This window comes from Rutidosis leptorrhynchoides, unplaced genomic scaffold (genome assembly GCF_046630445.1).
Source record: "Rutidosis leptorrhynchoides isolate AG116_Rl617_1_P2 unplaced genomic scaffold, CSIRO_AGI_Rlap_v1 contig180, whole genome shotgun sequence".
Taxonomy (NCBI): domain Eukaryota; kingdom Viridiplantae; phylum Streptophyta; class Magnoliopsida; order Asterales; family Asteraceae; genus Rutidosis; species Rutidosis leptorrhynchoides.
In genome coordinates, this window is record NW_027266430.1 from 71,300 (window position 1) to 89,725 (window position 18,426).

Genomic DNA, 18,426 nt, shown 5'->3' on the forward strand with positions numbered 1-18,426 from the left:
GTATGGACTATGAATAAATCCGGATCTTACTTAACAAAATTTATACAGCAGACACCACAACAACAAAAACCAGGCCTCCACATCATAGCAGCCTCTAAAAACACTATAGAATATGATATCGCATCTCCAAACCCACCCGAAGATCAGATTTTTCATGTGGAGTTTATGCAATAATGCGCTTCCCACAAAGGAAAACCTATACATAAGAAAAATGTTACCTAACCCGATCTGCCCCGTAGCCATCGAGCGTTGGAAACTCTATAGCATCTCTTCATCTTGTGCAACTAGATGAAAGATATATGATCAGGTCCAAGACTTAAAATTGATTCCTCCCCTCAGCATCTAACTAGAATCGACAAATGGATACTAGATATTCTCATCGAAGGCTGTGACCCATCGTCGAAGGAGCTGCTTGCTGGGACCCTTTGGTTAATCTGGAAGGAGCGAAATACCATGGCCTTCCAAAACCGGCCACCGAATCCAAGGGATATAATAGAAGCAGCACGTGTAGAAAACAAACTATTCAGAAGGTGGAACCCAAAAGCGAGAAATCAAATAAAAAAGGTAACCGAGCTACCTTTGTGATGACTTCCACCTGAGAAGGGAGTCCTGAAATACAATGTCGATGGCTCATGGTCCGGCAACTCACTTGAGGGATCCGTAGTTGGAATCTGCAGGAACTCCGAAGGTATTGTCACCGATGGGTTCGCCATGACAGCTCACGCCTCTTTAGCACATGCAATTGAAACCCTAGCCCTCCATGCGTTTTTTGTCGAGGTTGGCGGAGACACACAAAATGAAGACTTTAGTTGACCTGTGCACGAAAGTGGAAGTAGTTATAGATAGCTTATCAACCATGGAGTGCTTATCAGGCCAGGTTCAAAGACCATGGACCGTGCGGGCGATTACTGAAGACTGTAAAGTTATTTTGGCCCAACTCAATAGAATTTCAATTAGGTGCGAGCCCCGTGAATCTAATCTGACTGTGGATCGGGTAGTCAAAGCCCATCGGAAAAATCAACTCCCCGTTAATTGGCTTCTTAAGCCCCCTCGCCAGCTGTGGATTTATTATGTATTGATTCCGAACTTTGTTGCGCTTTTTTCATTGTTCAGTAATGAAAGTTATTTTTTTGACAAAAAACAAAAAAAAAAACAAAATATCATAGAGTTTAGAGTGATGTTTTGCAATAGCACAAGGCAGAATGAAGGTTACGCGGGGGATTTGAACTTCAAATAGTCATTTGAGGTTCGTGGCTGTAAATTCAACCCCAGAAGTAGTAGAGTTAAGGGAAAAAAAGACAAAAACTAGTTTATGCTCATAGTTTCATCTGTTCTTGTTTGTAGAAGTTTTGTAAATGTGATTTTATTCTTTTGTAGAAGTTTGAGCATTTGTCATCAAAGAAGAGTGTTAAGTATCGTGGGGATTGCTCGTAAGTTTAGAAGCAAGGCTACAAGTAGAAGGAAGCGTCTTCAAACACTGTAACATCTCAAGATGTTAGTTTATGTCGGTTTATACGTGGGATTTGATGAAAGGGTTAATTAATTGGTTTTTGCAAAGGGACAGCTTGGTGGAATAGTTGGGGAGCGAAGGAACTAGTATTAGGGGAAGTGACTTCCCAAGCCTTTGTGGGAAGAGATTTTTATTATCGATGGGTGTTACAGAGGGAAGGAGGGATTCTGTTACAAGGGAGATAGGAAGTTCATTAAAGCTGCATTCATTCCATGAAAAATAACTTTTAAGAAAATATTTTTCAAATTTTCCAACATTCACCTTACAGAAAATGAACTAATTACGGAAAATATTTTCAGAAAAATAATTTTTACTTTTTAGTTCTTTTCTTCTTCTTTTTTTTCCTTTCTTTCTCGACGAGTCGCTGGCCACGGCAAATATTGACTGACATCCTTTCTCATAGCTTCCGACGACAGGCCACTCTTCTCTTCTGGAACATCCGCCTGACAACTAAACTCACAAGTCCAAAGAAGCGTTTTTCTCTTCAAAGAAAGCTCTCTCTCTCTCTCTCTCTCTCTCTCTCTCTCTCTCTCTGTTGCTACTTCCGCGGTGTGCGCAGCGTGAATGTAGCAGATATGGACATAATATGGAACGCGGTTCACGTTCAATGAAAGATTTGCCCCTGTGTAAACTAAATATATATGGTGAAAATCAACGAAGAGATGGAGGAGACAGCGTGCGCTTTTGCATATCTAATTGTCAATAATTCAATTCTCCTACTTACTTTAATCATTACTAAAATCGATTTAATAATCCATATAATAAATGATCATGATACGTAAAATAACCATATTACTAAATTTGATTTTGAGATAGAGATTTGTGCAAAATAGCTACTCTCGTCAAACTCTTTAGTTGAATAGAATAAAAGTCACTGTATCAAGAGAGTGCTGCGTCTTGAATGCGCTAATTGACTTTATCAACCTAATGAAATTTTGCAAAAAAAAATATCAATCGCTTTCAGGTATAACTCTATACATTGGCATTCTCCTCTTGGCATAGGACTTCAAGGTTTTTTTTTTTTTTTTGGTCGAAAGATGGCTTTTTATTTATTTATATCATAGTTGGTGTAGTTCCAAAAGTGCCCAAGACTGGGGCGTCGATACAAAGTAAAGCCCAGAGGGCCGCGGGAGGAAAAGAAACCCAATTGGGCAGTAAAGATTTCTTCCTATGCTCACGTGCAGCCCAATCAGCAATCGAATTTGCTGTTCTAGAACAGAAAGCTACGCCCACAAGCTGTAGATTTGCTAGAAGATCTTTGCACGCTGCCAAAAGTGCACGTGCTTCCCAGTTAAAGACTTCAGTGGTGTTAAGGGATCGTACTAGATTTTGATGGTCGGTTTCCACAGAAACAGCTTTCAACCTCATACGCTGGATGTATTTCAGCGCTTCCAAGAGGGCTAGGGTTTCCAATTGAGCGGTAGAAACCGCTCTAACAGTTCTGGTGAAGCCATCCACGAGCGCGCCTGTGTGATCTCGGACGACACACGCGATAGCTCCTTCTGTCGAGCCCTCACTCAGCGACCCGTCGACGTTGATTTTAAGCGTGCCCACCGCCGGAGGAACCCAGATCTGAGGTGAGTCGTTTTCCCCTGTAGTTCTTGCTTGAGTACGTTGAACGCTCCATTTTTCGAAACTTTTCTGCTGAAACCGAGCTAGATCTACAATGTTGCAGGCGTTCGGCTTGCTTCCCCGGAATGTAAAGTTGTTGCGGCCCTTCCAAATTTGCCAAAGAATGTTAGAAATCGCTTCCAAGGGAGGTAAGTTAGTGCCTCTCACTACAAAATGCGCCAACCATGCATCCATTCGAGTAATTCTGTGCTTAACTATCTGTACTTTGATTTCCGGGTTATCCCAAACCAGTTCAGTCCAGGGACAAAGGAGAAAAATGTGTTCAGCTGTTTCAACTTCTGTTTGGCAAAGGGTACAAACTGGATCAGGTAATATATTTCTTTTCCATAAGTTCTCCTTGGATGGGATGGCGTTTTGACAGACATTCCATATAAATATCTTGATTTTAGGACTTCAAGGTTTGAAATGGGGATATATGAAGACTATAAAATAGGATTTCAAGAATTCAATCATCTTTATTGGATAATCGAACTAAGGATTGGGAATTTTTTTAGATGTCTAGGATACAAAAGGTTTGGTTAATGGGTCCAAGGAAAATTTAGGGATAATTTATGAAAATTCGTGGTTGAACAACCGACTGCTCTAAAAAAATGAAGTCATTAATGAAGGCATCATTTAATATTTAGATAAAATAATCCTCCTCACACGTGGCTCAGGGAAGTCGACGCTCATCGACGCCCTTGCGGACCGGATCTCCAAGGAAAGCCTTGGAGGTGCCATCACGCTGAACGGCGAAGTTCTAGAGTCGCGGCTTCTGAAGGTGATATCAGCCTATGTCGTGCAGGATGACCTCCTCTTCCCGATGCGGACGATGGAGGAGACGCTCATGTTCTCCGCCGAGTTCCGGCTCCCACGGTCGCTCTCCAAGTCGCGGAAGAAGGCCCGGGTCTAGGTGCTCATTGATCAGCTTGGCCTTCAGAATGCTGCGGGCACGGTAATCGGCGACGAAGGCCACCGCGGCGTATCCGGTGGAGAGCGGTGGCACGTCTCCATCGGCATCGACATCATCCACGACCCGATCATCCTATTCCTCGATGAGCCGACCTCTGGCCTCAACTCGACAAGCGCCTTCATGGTGGTGAAGGTACTGCAGCGGATTGCCCAGAGTGGGAGTATCGTAGTCATGTCAATTCACCAGTCAAGTTACCGAATAACTAAACTCACGAGTCCATCTCAAACTTAAACGGTTACCCAAAAATCATTCTATAAAAATATCTTCCTGATAACATAAATACTTTTATCTTATTTGCGATTAGCTGACTAACATGAAAAACGAGTAAGATGAATAGAACGAGCAACCATGGCTAAGTGAGTAGTACATCATTTCTAAGTAGATAAAAAATTCACTATGCATTTTTATAAATTGATATCATAATTCATCAATCCCAAATTCAATATGCAATATACTTAAAATATCAAAAGTTGATATCTTTCCAACAAAACTTTTTATGTATAAGATCAATCAACAATATCAACTCACAATAACAAATCAATCATCAACATATCATTTTACTATCAATCTCAATCATGTCTAACGTCAATAGTCTATTTAGACTAAGTTAATGCTCAACATCTAACTATGGTAACGTTATGCCCATGACAAAGGCAACACTCTTCCAGGACATGCAAGATCGGATCCTGGAGCAAGCTCAGGGCCTTCGAGAATTTACCCACCAATTCCGCCTGATTTTGGCTCGAAATGACCGCATCTGATAGATTCTCTCGATTTGCCTGGAAACGGAGAGGGGTAATGATGATGGTGACTTTTGGGCCTCAAGTTGCAAAGGTCCTGGCCATGTCCATCATGGGAATTATGTGGCCTTGAAGCACTAATGGCAGAAAGAAAATACGAAGTCGGCAGATTGAAGAGTTTTACGAAGCTGGCTAACGTACCTATTTCGAAACATATGTCTATCGCCATATATTGACCTGCGCACCACAGAATACAGGAGAAAGAAGACGGGTCCTTGATAGGATAAGCTAACTTGTTTCTGAATTTTATCACGAGAAGGGCAGTAACAAATTCGGAGTCACATGTCCTCAGGTACATATCCGGGAGGAAGCACCAGAAATTTCTGCAAATCCTTCATATTTAAGGTGCCCAATCCATGAATATGACGTGCGTTAGGCTTCTCATTGTGTGATAGTTTAATGTCCACAATATTGAAATTGCTGATCTGGTTTTGGCCGCAAAAACCTCCAGGCCCAAGGAATGATCATAAGGAAAATTTCCGTGAGGACCAAAGGAATTACCTCTTGGTCTTTTCTCTAAAATTGTTGCTGACTGCCAAGTTATAGACATCTCACCGAGCCAAAAAAGAAAAGAAAATTGTACATCTCACAAGATCATGCAACAGGCGAATGTCATTAACATTTGTCGACTGACAAGGTTGAGTTTGTCATCCTCTTCTTGTCTTTTTAATTTTTGCCCTTCTTTCTTTCCTTTTACTCTCTGTTGATGTGGAATATGAAGTTGCAAAGGTCTCTTCACCTGCTGAGTCTCGAGGACAGACTATTCAGCAAAAGGAAAAGTACGCAGGGTATCTCGCCATTGAGATTGCAAGCCATGAGATGGACTTTAATTTCATCGGCACAAAAGAATTCGAGAGCTAAAGAAACGAACTCGCACCCTACACATTAAATGATCACAACATTGCTGGAATAAATCCCATGAAAAGAAGCAGCAAATCCAGCATTTCTCTCTACTGCTAAACCACAACAGAAACAGAAAAGAAGACTTCCATTTCTTCAGTTGTATTCTCTTGAAGCAAAAATTCAAGATTGATTGCTCCAGGTCATGAATCAGATCTTCTTAGTGTGAGCCAATCTGTGCGATTTGAGCTCTTGAATCAGAGCACCCAAATCAGACCAAGAGGACCCACCTTCTTCCACAGCCCCTCTCGCCATCTCTGCAAGTGCTTTCGCTCTCCTTCTCATTTGCTCTGCTTCCTCACCCACCAGGACTCTCTTCACTGCCTCCTCCACTTTCTCGCTTTTCACGCTGTCGCCGAACGAGATGACCCCCTGCTTCACCCCAATGTCGACCCCAATCTCGAGCACTTGGGTCACGAGCTTCTCATTGTAGAATTGCTCTGCTGCAACCGGCCATGCCACCATTGGCACACCGGCCGCGACCGCCTCCAGGATTGAGTTCCACCCGCAATGTGTCACAAACCCCCCGGTCGCCTCATGATCGAGAATCAGCGCCTGAGGAGCCCAGCCCCTGATGATGAGGCCCTTGTTTCGGATTCTTGATTCGTACCCATCAGGCAACCACTCTTCTTTGCCCTCTTCCGCATTAGGGTCCTTCTTCACCACCCAGATGAACTGTTGCCCTGATGCTTCTAGTCCGACAGCGATCTCGTGGAGCTGAGCAGCATTGAAATTCGTCATGCTTCCGAAGCAAATGTAGATCACTGAGTTGGGTTGCTTCGAGTCAAGCCACTTGAGGCACTCGTGCTGGTCAATGGATGCTTCGTTGCCTCTATGTGCTTTGTCCTCAGTCTCCTTATTGCACAGCGAAAGCGGGCCCACAAACCAGGATCGTATCCCGAGGAATGTCCTGTAATGGACAGCGTAAGCCGGCTCGAGCTCGTAGAAGCTGTTCATGACGACTCCAAAGCAAGTCTTCTCCGAATCCTTCATCACGTTGACGAACTTGGTTAACTCGTTCTCTTCATTGACAAAGTCCTGCATTTGCATCCTGCACAATGTGATTTCTCCGGGGAAATTGGGGATGATGAAGGGCTCTGAATCGCAGGATGAGGCTGATAAAGCCTCACACATTCTATCCCCGCTATGGAGAAGGCACTCGTCCCATGGAAAACGAGCCTAGGAATGCCGAACTTGGCTGCGATCTCGGTTGTCCAGGGGAGGAATATGTCTGAGATCAGACAATCGGGGGCGAGTTTCTCTATCAGCAGCTCGATCTGTCGGTCGAGCATCATGACAGCTCTCATGAACGTCATGCGCATTTCCATCGTAGTGATCTTGCTCAGACTACCGCAGTCTTCTGGCAAGCCGACGTCTTTTAGGGCAATGTCACCGTGACGACATTGATGTCGAAGCCCGAATCCTTGGGTTTCGCGATGGATCTCAAGAAGGTGGGCTCGTCATGCGGGGTGGCGATGAGGGTGGACTTGCAGCCTCTCATGGCGAACATTTTGGCCATGTCGATCATTGGGATCATGTGGCCCGGAGCCATGAAGGGGAAGAAGAAAATGTGAAGCTGATGGCTTTCACTACCCATTTGGCCACACGGGAGAACTTTCTGCAACAAGAACGTATTTAGGAATGAGGCCGGTGAAGCGCGAGAAAGATTTAGTAGAGACGCTGTTGACTTTTGAAAGCTGAGGTTTGTTTAAAGATTTCAAAGCTGGGACAAATATATAAGGAGGGGTTTTGGGGGTAAAGAACGGAGGGATGAGAGAAAGACAAGTTCGATTTCTTTCCGGTCAAATATTGCTTAAATGGCGACCAGAAAGATGAGAGGAGTAGGTACGTCTTCTAGTCGAGATTACATAATCTCTTATGTCTACGTCAAGCCTGCAAGCCGTAGGACAATCATCGAAAGAGGCAACTTACTCCCTTGTCGACTTCTGCAGAGATGTCATGCATGACCAATTGCACAAAGATGGGCCTTCCTTCTGAATTGGCTACACGACATCCAATTTAGAAGGTTCCTCACGTTTTTTGTGGATGGAAATCTCACTTCGGATAATCAAATACGTGGTGTGACAGCCCAAGGAAGGGGAGGGGTTTTCTTTAGTCCCACGTCGCTTAGGAGAAAGTCATAGGACTAGTGTATAAGACTTGGGGTCCTTTTAACATATGTGATGCGTTTTAAAGTCGCAAGGACTTACTATCCAAAGCGGACAATATTACACAATCTGCGTGTCGGGGCCACCCCCTCTTAAGGGGTGGAGGCTGTGACAGTCCAAGGAAGGGGAGGGGTCCGCATTTGGGGGCCACAATGAGGACGCTCCTCTCTTAAGGGGTGGAGAGTGTGACAGCCCAAGAAAGGGAAAGGGTCCTCTTTAGTCCACATCACTTAGGGGGGAGGAAGCCCAAGAAAGGGGAAGGGTCCTCTCTAGTCCACATTGCTTAGGGGGGAGGAAGGGGAGGGGTCCGCATTTGGGGGCAACAATGAGGACGCTGCCCTCTTAAGGGGTGGAGAGTGTGACAGCCCAAGGAAGGGGAAGGGTCCTCTCTAGTCCACATCGCTCCCTCTTAAGGGGTGGAGAGTGTGACAACCCAAGGAAGGGGAATGGTCCTCTTTAGTCCACATCGCTCCCTCTTAAGGGATGGAGAGTTGATAGCCCAAGGAAGGGGAAGGGTCCTCTTTAGTCCACGTCGCTCCCTCTTAAGGGATGGAGAGTTGATAGCCCAAGGAAGGGGAAGGGTCCTCTCTAGTCCACATCGCTCCCTCTGAAGGGGTGGAGAGTGCAGTAGCCCAAGGAAGGGGAAGGGTCCTCTCTAGTCCACATCGCTCCCTATTAAGGGGTGGAGAGTTGACATCCCAAGGAAGGGGAAGGGTCCTCTCTAGTCCACATCGCTCCCTCTTAAGGGGTGGAGAGTGTGACAGCCCAAGGAAGGGGAAGGGTCCTCTCTAGTCCACATCGCTTAGGGGGGAAGTCGTGAGGACTCAATGTCCAAAGCGGACAAATATTACACAATAAGGCCCGGGTCGGGTCGTTACACGTGGTTGATGAAAGCTCAAAACTTGCCCGTCTCGTTCCAATTGTAGCGGGAAAACGCGGCATCACCTTCAAAATTTGGGGTGGCTTGCCGACTTCGCTTAAATGAACGTTTTAAGAAGTTTTTGTATTAAAGCGGTGTTCATAAAGTTTTGGAACTGAATTTATCATTTACAAAAAAATTTACTCTTAATTTTAAAAAATCAGAAATTTGACAAAAGAGCGACATGAACCAACAGCTAAAATCATAAAGTAAATGCTCCAACTTTGCCATTAATTTTCTTTGTTTTGCTGGTCTCCAAAGCAAAATAATGGAGCAAACGTTCTCTCCAAATAATTTCCTTAAAAATTACGAAAATCTACATATTTCCCTAAAAAAAAAAAAAAAGAGAAGTAAGTAAAATTTTCTTCACCTCTCGTATCTTCGTATTTGTTTATTTCTTTTGGGATTGAACAACAGGGATTGGGATCTTGTGAAAATGGACTACTTCTATAGTAGAAAATGGATGGATTCTGTGATGGTCTTCAGTACATAAGTCATGCATCGCACAATTTTAGATTATCTTTTGCATGAGAACTTAAAAAAAAAAAAAAATCATTTTAGTGCTAAAACTTATGAGATCAATTTAGTCCCAAAACATTTTGGTAAGTCACATCAAATTTTTCGTTGCCACAATAACTTAAGTGATCACTATAAAATTTAAATGATCATTTGAAAAGTTTTGATATTAAAATGAACACTTTACAATAGTTAATACTGTCCTTATCATGTATGCAGGCCTCTAATCACATTTACCCAATTTCAAGAGTGGAGGTAAGAGACTTTATGCTACAAAAACAATTTGTAAAATTGTTTGTAGTTTCACATTCATTCACGCAGAGTGTGAGAACACTTTTATCATTAAAGGTAATGCGTCACACACCAAGGATGGTAGGCAACAATGCAAAAAAAAGAACATTGTGGCACTTCAAGTCCTTATCCTCAATCACATATCGATTGGAGTGTTCGGACCCATTGTGAGTAGAACTCAACATTGGAAGGAATATGTCACACCCCATATTCTATGTAAATGAGGGAGTGACAAAGCCATCTTTTCCCCAAAGGACGCAATCTCACTTATACCTAGAATATCTAACTTCCAAAAGTTCACGCGATAACACTCTTACTATGACAACCACTAACTGAAGAGCCCAAAAAACATAATAAGAAGGAATGAGTCACCATGACCCAATGAGTAATACATTTTTTTAGCAGATCGAACAATCATTATACATATTTAAAAATCATACATGACTCACTTTCATCAAATCTAAAATTTAACAAACCTTCAAAACCAAAATTTGATATTTCTTACTTTAACATAATATATTCATAATAAGAATACTTGAGATAATAAAAAAAGTCAAACACCAATGATTCAGCCCATTGGTTGATCTCATAAAAATATACGTCAATAGTCCATTTCGTCAACTAAACTTATGTTCATGTATCTAGCCATAATCACGCATAATACCCTATGACAAGGTGACCACGATTCTCCCTTGATTAGATCTCCACTTATTATTAATCGATAGCTTAGCCCACAAGGATAATATAGACTAATATGCGTATATCCACAAACCCCTTATCAGGCTCACAGCAATATTGAGCACCCAATCGTCATTCTTTAGCCCTAGAAATCTAAACCATAAACAATCTCACATATCATAATACATTTCATAGATCAATCACCAAGAGCTTTCGCAACTCAACTCATCCGCCAGAAACGCTTTTCATAAAACATTCTTAAATCATTTCAAGACTCATCTCATAAATTGATTTATAAATCAAATCAAACCAAATGCATGTCATAAAACATTTCACTTATATATATATATAATATTTCTCAACTTTGTTTATCAGACATAATGTATATTTTCACCAAATGATTCTCACACCATTCACTAATATCAAAATGTAGTAAATACTCGATCTAAATTTTATGCAACAAACATGTCTATTCATAACTCATTAAATATAAAATTTTCATTATATTGAAGACATGAGTTTAAAATTTTTTTGGCGAATTAGTATCATTCACCTGAGAAAAGCTGAAAGCCAACCTACAACGGTTACTTGAGCTGACACATTCGCATTCCTATCAATTAATCGAAAAATGATATTAAGATATAACGAATGGCTAAGCCACGTTCAACTGTCAACAAATCGTCCCAAGCGCTTTGAAGAAGCTTGGTGCAGTTGTCTTTTGTTCTTACATGTATTATTCGTTACGCTTAACTCACATGCAAAACTTCAGAATGTCGTTCCAAACAAACCATACTTTGAAATCGACTTTCATCAAACCCCACTGCTTCACAACGCCCTAGACTACAATTTCCACAAAAATCGCAGCTTGAAAAACTCCTTCATCGAACCTTGTAGTTCAAAATTTAAATAACTCCAAATTTGTGCCTTAACTTCCAAAATTACTTCGATTAGACGAAACAATGGCTCCAATACTTACTAGGCATTGCGATTCGTAGTTACTTCGGCTAGTCGAGGTATTTGGATTGGCTACGCATGAAAAATTTTCCTTCTTTTCTCTTCTTTCCCTTTTTCCTTCTTCACGGTCGAGATTCTCATTTCTTTTTTTTATTTATTCTTTTGCTTCTTCTGTCCACTGCCTTGACTTCACGTGAGATAAGTGGCGAAGATTCAATGAAGATGGGCTGAGATTGTCTATTAAGACATGGGCCTGGTCTTGATGGGCCCATGCATTATAGAATATGTGCTGGGGTGCAGACAATGACCGGGCCCGTGTCATCTGAGCAGTTCCATAGCAACGAGTTGGTGACCGATGTGCTCAAGGTCGGATTGGCATTGGGGTTAAACTACAGTGGTTGGAGATAACTCGAGAGGAGACGCTGTTGAGAAGGCAGTGAGGCGAATTATGGTGGGTGAAGAGGCCGAGGGAATGAGAAGAAGGGTAAAAGTGCACAAGGAAATGGCAAGAGAGGCTGTCGAAGAAGGTGGATCATCCTACACAGACTTGACTTCTTTGATTCGAGAACTGAGATTAAATAGAGCAGCTCCTGAACAAAAGTGGTGGCCTCCTGCTATGTCATGTTCGTATTATCATGAGATTGGTCAAGGAGATGAACATGTTCTTGATTCACAAGGACGCGATAACTGGCCGTTCATGTGAATATGTTTCCCTTCTGTCCTGAACAGCACATATTCCTTCCAGCAATGTGAATATATTTGCCCTTCCTACTGTATATGAGAGACAGATTACTAATTACTTGAGTACGTGCATAAACGAGGGGAAAAAACAATTTACGTTAACCAAAATTTTACTATAGCGAATGTAGCCTGTAGGAATGTTCGTGCATCAGATTATATTATCTTCTGGAAAATGAGTGATAATTCCTTCTACAATTGAGGAGCAGATTACTAATTACTTGAGTACGTTCTTAAACGAGAGGAAAAAACAATTTACATTAACCGAAATTCCTACTGTATATGAGAGGCAGATTACTTAAAAACAATTTATGTTAACCAAAAGTTCAATGTAACTTTTGACTGGATTTTTTGTATTGCATCTTCTTATTCTCTTGTCAAACTTAAGTAAGAATTTATCATCTTATGGGTGCTACAAACTAAGCCTTCTATGCTCCTTACCTTGTCTATTAGACATTAATTGAATTTTGTAGTCAATAGATTTTATTTATCATTTGTCAGGCCTGCGATTGTTAGAACTGTTTTTCTTCTATTCTTTTAAATTATGGGAAATTTGCTGCTGAAAAATTTTCTCTTGTTGTTGGAACTGTGTCTAGTCAAAATGTCAATACATAAATCATGCATTTTCTAGCACTCCACACATAGGCAGGACACGCTGATGGTGATAGAGTGAGGCCTGACTACTTTTTCCCATTTTATATCCTTCAAGACTGAAAAGTCCCAGATCAGAAAAATGACGTAAAACAAGCAAATGATGTTCACAAATCATGCAGGCTTCTCTAGAATTCAGGTCAGCTTATAGAAACTTCAATGCCTTTTTTCTCCTCATTATAACTGTAGAATAAAAATATCCTCGATGAAGATTCTTTTGAATTACCTGACCAGCCACTTAGCATGGATTGCTATGTTCCTTCTGGTCATACCATTAGTCTGTATATTTCCTTCATTAGGAAACATTATATTTCCTTGCTGAGTAAGAAATTTCCGGTGCTTCCTCACAGATGTGTACATGAGGATATGTGATTCTGAGCGAGTTGGCTTATCCTTTCAAGGACTTGTCTTCTTATCCTGTATCCTGTGATGCTTTCCTCAATGTACGGTCATAGACACGTACTTCAAATCGAAGTACGTTAGCTAGCTTCATAAAACTCTGCAATCTGCATAGACGAAGCAAAGCCTCTATCTTTTTCCCTCTGTATGGAGAATGAAAGTAACCGACTGCATATTTTCTTTCTCCCATTGGTGTTGAATGAGTCTATGTTTCTAGTTTGTTTTTTATGTGTTAATAGTCTATTAAGCACTTTTATTATGTGGATTGGTTGCTGTACGTGTGAAGTTAGTGGGGTGTGGTGGTTATTTGTTTTTTTGTAAAGCCTATATAAAGGCTATTGTGTCAGTTTTTTTAGAGTGTGTGGTTATGCAGACGTTCCTCTGTTTTTTGTGCATATCAGAAAATTTCCTCTGTTTTCCTCTGTTTTTAACGCTGTTTTTGCACATATGCATATCTGCATCTCCTCTGATTTTAACATTGGTATCAGAGCGGAGGTTAGGAAGAAAAGTGTGTGTTTGAGTGCTGTAAAAAGGTGAGAACCAAAAGAGAGTTTTTATTGCAGCAAGTACTTTCGTTTGCAGCAGTCAAGGGAGAGTATTGCAGCAGGTTATTTTCGTTTGTAGCAGCAGCAGGTTGCTTTTGTGGTGGTTCTATTTTGCAGCAGTAGTAATGGCCTCAGAAACATTTGTACAACCTGCTATTCCACACTTTGATGGTCATTATGATCATTGGAGCATGCTAATGGAGAATTTTCTCAAGTCCAAGGAGTATTGGGATGTTGTTTCTTCGGGAATTGCCGAACTTGATGAAGGAGTTGTGTTAACGGTAGCGCAAAGAACGGCTTTGGATGTGTTAAAATTGAAGGATCTCAAGGCCAAAAATTATCTTTTCCAGGCAATTGACAGATCCATTTTGGAGACAATTCTTTGCAAGGATACCTCCAAGGAAATATGGGATTCCATAAAGAAAAAGTATCAAGGCTCAACAAGAGCAAAGAGGCAGCAGCTTCAAACGCTTCGTTCAGAGTTTGAAATGCTACGAATGAAGTCGGGAGAGACAATCACAGATTTCTTCTCTCGGACAATGGCAATAGTTAATAAGATGCGGATTCATGGCGACAAGACGAAGGATGTCATCATCGTTGAAAAGATTCTTCGATCGTTGACACCAAAATTCAACTTTATTGTTTGTTCCATAGAAGAAGCCAAGGACATTGAAGAACTTTCCATTGATGAGTTGCAAGGATCCTTGTTAGTTCATGAACAAAAACTCCTACAACAAGAGACGGAAGAGCAAGCTTTGAAGGTCTCAACTGGAGATCATTCTTCATCAGCAGCAAGGGTGAACAAAGGAAGAGGCAGAGGAAGGGAGAACAACGATCGCAGTGGCTTCAGCTTTGATCAAAAGTCTGAAAGCTATTCCTATCGTGATTTCCAAGGGAGAGGAAGAGGTCGTGGAGGACGACATTCAACTGGTTTTAGGCCAAGGTCAGTAGACAAATCCAAAGTGGAGTGTTTTAGATGCCACAGGTATGGGCATTACAAATCTGAATGTCGAACTAATTTGAATAAACAAAGAGTTGAAAGAACTAACTTTGCTAAAAAAGAAGAAGAAGTATCTCTTTTGATGGTGTGCCATGAGAAGGAAGAAACTCAACCAAATATGTGGTATCTCGACACTGGTTGTAGCAATCACATGTGTGGAGACAAGAAAATGTTTTTTGATCTAGACGAAACGTACAACAACACCGTAAAGTTTGGTGATAATTCCATTGTGTCGGTGATGGGGAAAGGAACAGTGGCAATTCATCCAAAAGGGACTTCGGTACAAACTATCTCAAATGTATTGTATGTCCCTGAATTGAAGACTAATCTGTTAAGTGCTGGTCAGCTGCAAGAGAAGGGATATGAAATCTCTATTAAAGGTGGGATTTGTAGAATCCAAGATGAGAAGTTGGGTTTAATTGCTGAAGTCAAAATGACAGGCAATCGGATGTTTCCATTGTATCTCCACAACACCACAAATTCATGTTTCTCTGCAAGATTGAAGGAGGAAGCCTGGTTATGGCATTTTCTCTATGGGCATCTTAATTTCGGTGGATTGCGAACACTATATAAAAAAGAGATGGTGGAGGGTCTTCCTCAAATCTCTGCTCCTTTGGAAATTTGTGAAGATTGTGTTGTTAGCAAGCAACATCGTGCTCAATTTCCACAAAGAAAATCGTGGAGAGCAAAAAGTCCGTTGGCGTTGGTTCATTCAGATATTTGCGGACCAATATCTCCAATTTCCAATGGAGGTAAACGGTATATCATTACCTTCATCGATGATTTTAGCCAGAAGATTTGGGTGTATTTTTTGCAAGAAAAATCTGAAGCTTTTGCGGCTTTCAAGAACTTCAAAGCACTTGTTGAAAAGGATGGAGGAAATTAAATAAAGGTCCTTCGCACGGATCGTGGTGGAGAGTACAACTCGCTTGAGTTTACAGATTTTTGTATGAAGCATGGGATCAAGAGACAACTTACAGCAGCCTATACACCACAGCAAAATGGCGTATGTGAGAGGAAGAATCGTACCATTCTGAATATGGTGCGAAGTCTCTTGAGGGGAAGTGGAATTCCAAAAAGTTACTGGCCTGAAGCAGTCAATTGGAGCATTCATATTTTAAATAGAAGTCCCACTCTAGCTGTTCAAAATATGACACCGGAAGAAGCATGGAGCGGCCAAAGACCTGCAGTAGATCACTTCAGGATTTTTGGGTGTATTGCCTACGCCCATGTTCCTGACCAAAAGAGGAAGAAGCTAGATGACAAGGGAGTCAAATGTGTTTTTCTTGGCATTAGTGATCAATCAAAAGCCTATAAACTTTATAATCCTATGACCAAGAAAATCATTATTAGCCGTGATGTGATATTTGATGAAGAACAAACTTGGCCGTAGGGTGAACAAGGAGTTGGTAAGCAAATTCCAACGAATTTTGAAGATGAAAATGGGTTGGTGCAGCAATCCACAACAACCCAAATCGCCACAGGCAGTGTCCAAAGTACAGCAGCAGCTGCGGAACCTGAAGATCGGCCTCATCGTGTTCGACGGAGGCCTGCATGGATGAGTGATTATGAAGTAACAGGAGTTGATCAATATGAAGATCCACTTATCCATTTTGCTTTGTTTTCATATTGTGATCCAACAACTTTTGATGAAGCAGTACAAAAAGAAAATTGGAGGATAGCAATGGATGAAGAAATTGTAGCTATTGAGAGGAATAACACTTGGGAGTTAACAGATCTTCCAAAAGGATACAAAACAATCGGAGTCAAGTGGGTGTACAAGACAAAATTGAACAAGAATGGTGAAGTTGATAAGTATAAGGCGCGCTTGGTGGCTAAAGGCTACAAGCAGGAATTTGGAGTGGATTACAAAGAAGTATTTGCACCTGTAGCAAGACTTGACACAATCAGATTGGTAATTGCATTAACAGCGCATAATTCATGGCCTATCTTCCAATTGGATGTGAAGTCAGCATTCTTGCATGGTGATCTTCAAGAAAAGGTATTTGTTGATCAACCTTCTGGTTATGTGAAGCTCGGTAGTGAACATAAAGTTTATAAATTAAAAAAGGCACTGTATGGGTTAAAACAAGCTCCCCGAGCTTGGTATAGTCGCATTGATGCCTATTTCTTGAAGAAAGATTTTAGAAAATGTCCATATGAGCATACACTCTTTATTAAAATTGGTGATGGTGGAAAGTTGCTTCTTGTATACTTATATGTGGATGATCTTATTTTTACTGGGAGTGATAGTGTCATGTTTGACAAATTCAAGGAGTCTATGATGGATGAATTTGAGATGACTGATCTTGGATTGATGCATTATTTTCTGGGCATAAAAGTTATTCAATCTGCAGCTGGAATCTTTATGTCTCAAAAGAAGTATGTTCAAGAGATTTTGGACAGGTTTCAAATGAATAATTGTAACCCCGTGACTACTCCAACTGAAGTTGGATTGAAGCTCTTGAAAGATCCTTATGGAAGCAAGGTGGATAGCACTCTCTACAAGCAGATTGTTGGAAGCCTGATGTATTTGACAGGGACAAGACCAGATATCATGCATGCTGTGAGTCTTATAAGCAGGTATATGGAGCATCCAACTGAGTTACATTTACTAGCTGCAAAAAGGATTTTTCGCTATTTGCAAGGAACTAAAAGTTTTGGGCTGTTCTATAAAAAGGGAGAAAAGTCAGATTTGTTTGGGTTTACAGATAGCGATTATGCTGGAGATGTTGATGATAGAAGAAGTACTTCAGGGTATGTATTCATGCTTGGTTTAGGGGCGGTTTCATGGTCTTCAAAGAAGCAATCAATTGTTACTTTATCAACAACTGAAGTAGAATTTGTTGCTGCAACTTCATGCGCTTGTCAAGCCATATGGTTACGGAAGATTCTTGAAGAACTTTAGTTCAAACAGCAAAAAGCAACTATAGTCTATTGTGACAACAGCTCAGCTATCAAGCTGTCCAAAAATCCAGTTCTACATGGGAGGAGCAAGCATATAGATGTGAAGTACCACTTCTTAAGAGATCTTACAAAGGATAAAGTAGTTGAGCTAGTTTTCTGTAGAAGTGAAGATCAAGTGGCTGATATATTCACCAAGCCCCTAAAGTTGTCCATGTTTCAGAAGCTGAGAAAGCTCCTTGGTGTTCGTTTGTTGGATATTCCAAATTGAGAGAGGGTCCTTTAAACTGATTGTTTGCAACATTAGTTTAAGGGAGGGAATGTTGAATGAGTCTATGTTTCTGGTTTGTTTTTTATGTGTTAATAGTCTATTTATGTGGATTGGTTGATGTACGTGTGAAGTTAGTGGGGTGTGGTGGTTATTTGTTTTTTGTAAAGCCTATATAAAGGCTATTGTGTCAGTTTTTTTAGAGTGTGTGGTTATGCAGACATTCCTCTATTTTTTGTGCATATCAGAAAATTTCCTCTGTTTTCCTCTGTTTTTAACGCTATTTTTGCACATATGCATATCTGCATCTCCTTTGATTTTAACAATTGGTGCTTCAAGGCCACATGATACCCATGATGGACATGGCCAAAACCTTTGCAACTAGTGGTGCAAAAGTCACCATCGTCACCACCCCAATCTGTTCGACCCTTTTTTCCAGGCAAATTGAAAGAGTCCATCAGTTGGGTCTGGATTTCAACATCCAGACCGTCAAATTAGGGTTGCCAGAAGGTTGGGAGAATTTGGATGCAGTCACTTGGAGCCAAAATCAGGTGGAATTGTTGGATAGATTCTGGAAGGCCCTAAGCCTGCTCCAGGAGCC

General features: G+C 41.2%; 1 pseudogene; it reads right to left on the reverse strand.

Moving 5' to 3' along the window:
• Positions 1-5,944: 5,944 nt before the first annotated feature.
• Positions 5,945-7,391, reverse strand: LOC139881665 (scopoletin glucosyltransferase-like; annotated as a pseudogene).
• Between the last annotated feature and the right edge of the window lie 11,035 nt (positions 7,392-18,426).